Genomic DNA, 9719 nt, shown 5'->3' with positions numbered 1-9719 from the left:
AGAGGGCGAGAAGCCAATATCGGATTCCGTTTGATGCTAACATCGACATTAATGACCACGTGAGTTGCTGCCGACTTGCCAAACTTCTCCCTGCCCTCACTTTCTTACTTCAGAGTAGGAATAGGTGTGAGTGGGTTGGGTGGAAATACGGAGCGGTTGAACAGATCCAAAGAAAGAAAGCAGGAAAGGATGATTGGAATTATGGCACGGTCCTGCGAGGAGGAAAGTGATGGAGCAAATGTTACTCGTGCGAAAGCGAAAGCCGAGTAGAATTGGAGGCACCAAACTCGGGAAACTTTTTGCTTCTTTTTCTAGAGAGTTAGTAAACTCCACCTGACAGGTCAATAAGATGCAGGAAAGACAGATAAAAGTGCCGGGGAGAGGAAACAGCAGGAAGACGTGGGCGAAGATAGCTAGATTTGGCACGCGGTAATATAATATTCCTAATACTAATAGAAGTACGAAAGTAATTGCCTAATACTTTGCTGGTTCCACATACGGACTATTGTTCCCTTGTTTTTTCCGACTTAACTGGCGAATTATATCAGAATTTAAAACATTGTAAAATTCTGTGATTAGATATGATATGAATATCCAGGAGTATGTCACTCCTTACTACACAAAGTTACAGTTGTTGAAACCCCAACAGAAAACTAAATTCGTGCTATCTTGTAGAATAGCAAGAGCTAGAAGATGATTTAAAATTCCGAATTGCCGAACTACGGGGTACCAATTGTCAACCTTTAACTCTGCGATAAGAATGTGTAATTAAATACTGGACTACATTATTAACAGTAACACTGTAAATCAGTTCAAAATAAAAATGCATGATCATTTAACTGAAAATATAATTGTAATACCATATAATATTAATTTAAAAAAATTGTATTATCACTTTTTATTTTCACTGCCGAGACTTATAGTGTACCATGTATTATATTCCATAGGACGAGGTCCTAGGTCAATAAAATTTATTGCTATTATTATTATACCACTCTGCAGAGACACCTGAGTTAAAAAAAGGTCCAGTATTATGAGCCCAAATGCAGCTCCATCCCCTAGTTTTCTAATTTTATTCTCTCTAACTGTTATGGCATTAGCATATGATGAAATTAATGCCAATATGTGATTCAAACAGAAAGTAGAGAATTTTTAGACCCCAGCGCATTTCCGACAGAGATATCGTAAATAAAATATGTGTTTTATCCTTCATAGAAAAATATATTTATTGTTTACATATTTCTACTTAATTGGAAATTGTCCATAAAAATGGTATTTCGTTCGACATTAACCACAGTAAAGGGCATAATTGAATACTATCCTTAACTGCAGTGATATTTTCAATTATTTCTTAATTTTCACGTAAGGTATTGTAACTTACTTCTTAAGAGTTCTTTTATCTTAAAAAGTTCTAATTAATTTCCCTTAGACAGCGTTACACAATCAAAATCACAGATTCCATCCCGAACTTTATGACGAAAAATTGTTTTCATGTTAATGAGTTCAAAACTACTCTTCATCTTATCGTTAGTATTACGGCGTGTTAAGAGTGCCAGTCACCCGCCTGCTAAGGCACCAAAAATGGTTGTATGTATACAGCAAGGCATTAAGAAGACTACAATTAGGGATTGTGGTTTCAGTTGGTTTTTAAATATATCAAACTGAACTCTTCTCCAACTCCACAACTCTTGAACTCCACATTCGAAGACGAAAACCAGATGCAAAATAAGACGCCGCAATCCAAGAATTTCTGCATAATATTTTTTTACTTCAGTGGAAACCTCTTTTTAAAAATTATTTTTCTGAAAATATTAAGGAACCGAAAACAAATACTTCAATGAAGATGACACTTTAATATTTTCGACTAAGAAAAAAATAATCTGCAACATAACACGGCTATAAGAACTAGGGTGTCAAAACGACACCCTCCCGGCATTCCTGGGGTATGCCAATTTCCCGGCATTCTAGTGTTAACCAATCAACACCGATCATAGACGGATGGTGACCTATATATTGATATGAATCACATGGCTCTAGCGAATTATGATTTGCAGAAACTGAGGTCAATAAACGCACCATAGAAATATAGTGAACTGCTTTTTTAATGAATAATCTCCTATTATTTAGCGATAATGGCGAATTGGTGTTCTGCAGAAACGCAGATTTGTTTAAAATTGATACTTTTTTGGAGCGATTTTGGATTTAGCAAATCCAATTGATTTTTTCTAATTAATTTCTGATTTCGCTCTTAAATCACTAATGCCATAAGTAGAGATACCTACTTCTTGCAATGCTTAGTTTCATGTGTAAATTATCTACTAAATGTCAGTTGAAATTCACGTAATTCACTGCTAACACAGCAGGTAGAGGGTAAAAAAGCGATTATATGGAAGTACATGGATGAACACATCAATTTACTTCATAAAAGCACAACGCCAAATCAATTACTGGATAAACAGGAATTCTGGCTGATTGATGATTAAACAAAGGAGGGGCGCAGCTAGGAACTAAGGCTGGGGGTGGTTTAGGTGCAACTAATACCGGGGTATGTGAGGGTATGGAGTACCCACTAGAATAAGCGGTAGGTGCCAGACTAATAAATTGCGGAATTTTAAGATAAAAGATTCAAAATGGTGAGTTTTACAGCTTTCTGAGGGATATTTTATTAATCCTTACACTATTCTATTAGTAATATCAATCCAATTAAGTAAAATGGATTAAACTTAAAAATTTCTCTCAGCTCTTGGGGGGTGTTTAACCCCCATAATCCCCCCTCGCTACGCCACTGTATCAAAGCACCGAGTAAAGCAGAACTCTGATTTATGATTGATGATCGGCTTCATTTTGCGCAATGATCCACTAGTCATTTGAATCACTCGGTGATTGAATCATTTTGAACGAATCGATCACAAACCCATCACTATCGCCTACTTTCAAAATGTCCTTAATGACCCTGACCTTTGAAATTGCAATATTTCGGAGTTAAAGGTCTCATAAGCATTTATTAATGAAGAAGAGGCGATTCCAATGAAACAGACCTAGGACCTATAGAAATATACAATTGTAAAACACTTCTTCCACTGCTAACCTACCCATTATATAATTAAACATCGCCAAATTTCCTGCTAATTGAAATACTATCTTGATTTCATGGATTTCTAGCATAAAGATAGATAGGAAAAATAAGCCCCTCCAATACCTATTCCAATAAAATTTGCAATAACGAACCGTCCTCCGCCGCGTATCGCTTCACTCTCCAGTGAGGCGGTAATGAACAAAATAGTATTATGAATTTCTTGCTATGAGAAAAAGTATTTTTATCCCAAATTAATTTTATAAATTAAATGGGGATCGGATTTGTGTGGTGGCAAGCGTTTTGGCTTCCTACCCCGTGTTATCGGGTTTAAATTCCGGCGGGAGCAGGCCTTTCGTTAAGGGCAAACAAATGTCGACGCCGGGTTTCTCTCCACCCTTACTTACCTACCATTTCCTTATACCGCAAATGATCACAGCTGTTTGTCGCCTCCTCCAAATACCATAGCATGCCTAAAATAAATAAACATCTACTCAAGAAAATTTTACAGCAGGATTTAAAAAACCTTTTGAAAGGGTTCGTGGATAACCGTGATTCTGAAAAAATATTTTTTGATGAGTTTAAGTATTTTCTCCTATTACATGGTTTATAAAGGTAAAAAGATTTAATTTGTATGGTTTTCTGATAATATTGATCACTTTCTCGCTCTCTTTAGATGCTTGGGTTTTTCGTCAATTAATAAAAATACTACACCCAAATTTACCAAAGTATAATCATATGGCATAATATTATTAGCAATCAAATATGGCATTTTTTACAACAAATGTAAATGTGCAGATTACTGAGGATTCTGAGCCTACCATTTCTTTCAATAATGGTAATCAGATTATGACCTGTAGAAATATAACACAAGTGTAAAAAAATAACTTAAAAGGGCTTAGCAAATATGCAACTCAGTATATTCTAATTAATTGTTTTCATAAATATTTACACTAATTTCGCGCCCTGCACGATTAGCTTTTTTATACTAAAGTATCCTTTCACAATTTAATGCCACCTTTGTATATGATAAATTATCTCCCTCTATTTCTAGATATCAGAACTGAAAATATATGGTTTTATCCCAACTAGATGTCTGCCGTTACTTTTTCCAAGATTTTTCATCTCAACTTTCCCCCGGGAACTCATATGACGTTCAGCTAAAATATGATGAGGTCACGATAGACTTATAGATATGACTCGTCAAAATTCTATGACTCTATCAAAAGCGGAGAGGCATTTCCCCATCATTTCGAGCATCGTAATTTTATATAAATCCAAACTTGTTATCTATTCCATTTCAGATAGCTCTACTTTCCAAATGTCACGATTGCAGTGAAATATGAGGTCGCCTCTAGCGATTGTAGATCTCTGTGATGGAAAATCGAAATTTGCGAGGATAGAAATGTAGACGGGCTGCGGGAAAAATTGGGATCAGGTGATAAAAATAGACGCAAATTTCTCTGTATTTAATATATATGTCGAGTCCAGTGAGTGGGTTACCAGGAACATGCAATGACATGATTTCGTATATCCGTTAAGCGACGCGTTAATTTAAAAAAATGATTGGCCAAGAGCAACAGCGTGAGAGACGGAAAAAATGAGGTATCCTCGATGACGGTCACCATTTCGAAAAATAATAAAAGGAAGTCCAACTTTGGAATCTGATATGTGATGGGGCGTATCGAACGGGAATTTATCTGTCACTAACGACTTGGTAAGATAGCTATATCGCCTCTTAACTTAGGGTCGTAAATATCAGTTATGCATTTATTTATTGAAAAACTATACATAGACAGAAAATCCTTTTACTATATCGAAAGAAAAGCCAAGAATTAATTTAAAATTCCTTCTTCCATGGTAAAAAAATGCGTAATTGAGATATGTGAACATGCAAATGAACTAAGTTAAAAATCAGGGAAATTGGCGGTAATCAGCCGCTGAATAAGAATTCCAACGCATTGGGGTGTGTCTAATTTAATAGTAAGTAAAAAAATAGTAAAATTATGTGCATGTATATGTTGAAGGCCATAAAATTAATCGCGATAATTATCCATGTAAAAAATAAATTCCAAAGGGAAACATACTTGGTGTTACACGTTAATTTTCATACAAGAATTATTAAGGGCGTAAAATGGTAAAAATTTCCAAAGTCTTCTATTAATAGGATCACCATTTCTTTCATATCGCGCCTGAAGCAACAAAAAATGCGTAATTGGTGAGAGATGTAAACATAAAAGCAGACTTGGTTAAAAAAGAAGGGAAATTAGCGATACTCTACAATGGAGTAAGAATTTGATCGCCAATGGGGTAAGTCTAATTTCATAGAAAGTTAAAAATAGTAAAATTATGCCTGTGCTCTACTCGATTGCAATAAAATTTCTCAGGGCAGTCACAGCAAAATATCCATGAAACACACAAATTGCAAAGGTGCAAGTAATCATTAACTTTGTGGGGCAGGTAAATTTTCAAGCGAACATTATGAAGGGCGTAACATAGTGAAAATTTCCCACGTGTTTTATTATTAGATTCACATTCTCTTCATTATCGCGCCTGAAGCAACAAAAAATGCATAATCGAAGAGGGTTGTAGACATGGAAGTGGACTAAGAGAAAAGAGCAGTGAAAATTACGATACCCTGCCGTGGAGAAAGAATTGAAACGCCTATGAGATAACTATAATTTAATAGATAGACAAAATTACTACAACTGTATCTATGTTTTAATCGAATGCAATAAATCCTTCAGGACAGTTTATAGCAATATCCATGACATATAAAACAAAAAAACGCGTAGTTGAAGAGAAAGGTACACATTGAAAAGGTTACAAAAGCAGGGAAATATGCGATACTCTGCCTTCGAATAAGAACTCGAACGCCAATGGAGTAAGTCTATTTTAATAGAAAGTCAAATTATGCCTATGTTTCAGTCGAAGGCAATAAAATATCTTTTGATAGTTACAGTGAAATATCAATTAAACACACCTAATGCAAAGGTAATCATTAACTTTGGGTGGCAAGTAAATTTTAAAACAAACATTATCGAGGATATAACATAATGAAAAATTTCTAAGCTTTCTATAAATAGATACACTCCTGAGACAAATGTATTGGAATATAATAACAGAACATAAAATATGATTTTTCGTTCTTTTTAGCTCTAACTCTTCGACTATTTTCCAACAACGTCGATTGACCGTAAATGGGACAGCTATTAACTTTCCGGAGGGTTGCCTCTTCGACACCCACATCTCTTACCCATTAGCTCGTCCTCCTGCACTAGATTGCTCGGCCTCCTGCTCCAGGCCAGTAGTCTCGAGGTCAGCCTAGGAAGAGAACCCGAGTGAATCCCTTTTTGGAGGCAAACAATGCCCGGAATTCAGCTTCAAATGGTCCCCAATTGCGTCCCATTCATCTACATCGCAGCAGATCTGAGATGGTGGAGCTACAACCAAGAGGACTGCATAGAGAAGGCCCAATTGCATCCCATAGTACCAAGGCTGCTTTCTGTTGACTTCGGTCATATTTTAATCGGTTCTCAAAAATGTCCGCATTAAGGTGATGAGTGCAATGCTGTTTCTAATATTTTGCATTATAATGTTTGTAATTACGATGAATAGCATTGAAAAGTTTTGAATAAGATAGATCACATCATCGTGTATATAAATGTCTCCCCAAATTGTACCTTATATCTCCATGAAACTCGGATCACTTTGTCCGACAGCGGCGCGAGTGGTGACTTTTGGAAACATTGAAATGCACGGTGGGTGGCAACACATTTAGAGGACGATTTGAAGATCCTCTTTTGTAATATTCGTGGCTACAAAAATGCTCATGATGGATCTGATTGAGGAACACGAAAGGTCACATGGTGCGCAGGCGCGGAAATTAGTGATGGGTCATCGTGAGCGACCAATATGCGCAATTCAGATCTTTAATATGATCGGTTGATGGACAGGATCACTCAGACGAACGACAAAATTCTTTTCACCATTGGCAAGCAATTTCTTTCGTGGGTCACTGGCAAGCGATGTCAGTCCGTCGATCGTCTAACATTCGCTATAAACTCCCTTAATTGAAGTGAGAAAAGTGATCGAAAACAATGAAATGACCGATTTCGCCCTCGACTACAGGCAATATTCAATACATGGAGTATCTCATAGGAAACTTCACAAAAAAACTAGAGCGCCCACTTGTTCACTTGAACCTGATGCCGCTTTTCTAATCACAAGCATCCTGCTCCCATTATATATTTACTTACGATAATAGTACGATGTAATATGCATGAGTAAAATTGGTAAACTTAGTAATTTCTTTTTGTAGTAATTTCTTAGTAATAACTTCTGCCGTTTCGGGATCATAGTTTCTCACTCCACAAACCCGCTTATCGCATTACGTTTCGCATGACGTAAACGCTGACCTTAAAATATGGATGGTGTATTTTGCTGGTCTACATTTTTTTCGTAGTTCCTCCCAGGCTAGCTCGTTACCCTTTCCACTCTCCCGTTTCCTATTACACTGCAGATGCAATTCCGTAAGCCAATAGTTAGTTACTGCTCCCCAATTATTGAGCTCACGTGAATGCTCACGGCAAACATAACCCATGATGGCCATTTTTTCTCAATCATTACTTTCAAGGCCATTCATTTGAGTTAGCCTAACGGTCAATTTCTATTTCCGATGAGTAATGCTAACACATTCTTGCGGCGTCCGAGAGAGTCTGCAATCGAATTATCGCTTACGAAATTTATGACATTTCTGAGAAACCTATGCATGAAACGATGAACTACATTGAATATAGTGCACGCACAGGATATTTTCCTATTTGAAAAAAGGGTTTATCATTCAAGTATTGACAAACTTTATTTAATATTTCCTAAAAATCATAGAATTCAGGTAAAATCGAGTGCTGGGATTTGAAATCAATATGAATATTTGTGGGAAAAATCATTAAACTCCCCATCTTAAATATACATTATATAAACCACAATCTGTCAATAATCAATGAGATGCATTTAAAATTTTCAAATTTAAAGCTGTTCTTTATAATAAAACGCCAACGGTTTCCACTGCAATGAGAAAACAATGATCGTGGTGTCTTTACACTTGGTGGATTGAGTTATCCCTTATAACGAACATAGAGTATCAACATTGGCTTGCCACATTTCACCGAAAATCAAGAGGAAAAGCACGAGAAGATACCCAAGGATGGATATAAACACATACAGGGAAGCGACGAGGAAATAAAGCTCCCCGAAACTAATGGAGTGATCAAAACGAATGCTCGCAGAAGTTGGAATATTCCTGGAAGTACAACTCCTTTTTTCTCCTGTCAACTTTCACTAATTCTTTTCCACTGGAGATAGAATTCCATCTTTTGTTGCCTCGAAGATGTTTAGATTTAATCCTTTCCGACATCAGCTCAACACGAGGAATGACAGCGCGTCATATAGAATTGAAAAAGTTTGTGAAAATAGGTGCGTAAGATATTGGAGAAAATAAAATGAGGAGGAAGATAAATACACGAATAAAATCTTCTTCTTCTATATACATAAAAGAGGGTGCCTGTCCTCAAAGCATTTTCATTCAGTGGCACGCGTTGCAACCAAAGTTTTTACATTGGTGCACCCCATGCTCCCAAACCCCATAGAGCTACTTTTAGAATGCGTACCACGAGTCCTCTGCGTCGTTTTCTCATTACCGTTTGTTACGTCACGTCACACGACTTCTGTGAATGGACATCATGCTGGGTTGGTATACCGCTCACTCAAAAGATTCTGTACTCTCTATCCTCTTTTTGCACACCTTTTTTTGCTGACACGGTCTCCGGCGTTACTTTGTGGAACTGTTTCGTGTTAAAAATAATAAAAATACTTTGTTATATTCCAAACGGTACGACCCGGTTTCTGCATATCATCCTATCAACAGTTGATGATTACATGATATGCAGAAACCGGGTCGTACCATTTGAAATAAAAGTGGAAATAAAAAAACGATTTGCAATATCTTCTTTACCCGACGTTTTTGGTCTGCGCACTTGCGGACACATACCGATCAATTTTACGGAGCGGGGCTAAAGATGATCCCATAAGGGGTATGCGGAAATAATTTTTCCTTTGTTTTCTCCCATATATGAATACAATCATCGTACCCGATTTCTTTTATTGAATAAAACTCCATCTATGTGACCATGAATTCCTAGATTACCAATTCTTGTAATTTACCAATTGTAGTGCGAATTACTAAGTTGGATTTTAGAGAGACAAAGTTCCGTATTTATATCAAATGGGTAACATTTTGGAAAAAATTGTTTAAGCTACGCATGCGTATTGTCGAATTTACAATTATTTCATATGCCAATATCTACCGAAATATCCCAAATAATACTCACGTGGGAATTTATTTCCTTGGGCTAGGAATTAGCCTTAAAATAAGTTAATGGCCCCAGTATGCAGTGACATCAGGTACTACAGAAGATCTATGCTAAAAAATTGCTCTGGTTATTTATTTTACCCTAAAAGACAGTGAAGGAAAAAAATACCATTGCCAACTAGTGGAAGGCTTAATACGTATTAAAGATTGGGGCCAAATACAGGTGTCAAATACGCTCTTAAGCCCATGTTACTGGGGCCATTACTTACACAAACG

Source organism: Ischnura elegans, chromosome 9, assembly GCF_921293095.1.
Source record: "Ischnura elegans chromosome 9, ioIscEleg1.1, whole genome shotgun sequence".
Lineage (NCBI taxonomy): Eukaryota > Metazoa > Arthropoda > Insecta > Odonata > Coenagrionidae > Ischnura > Ischnura elegans.
This window is presented reverse-complemented; position numbering follows the sequence as displayed.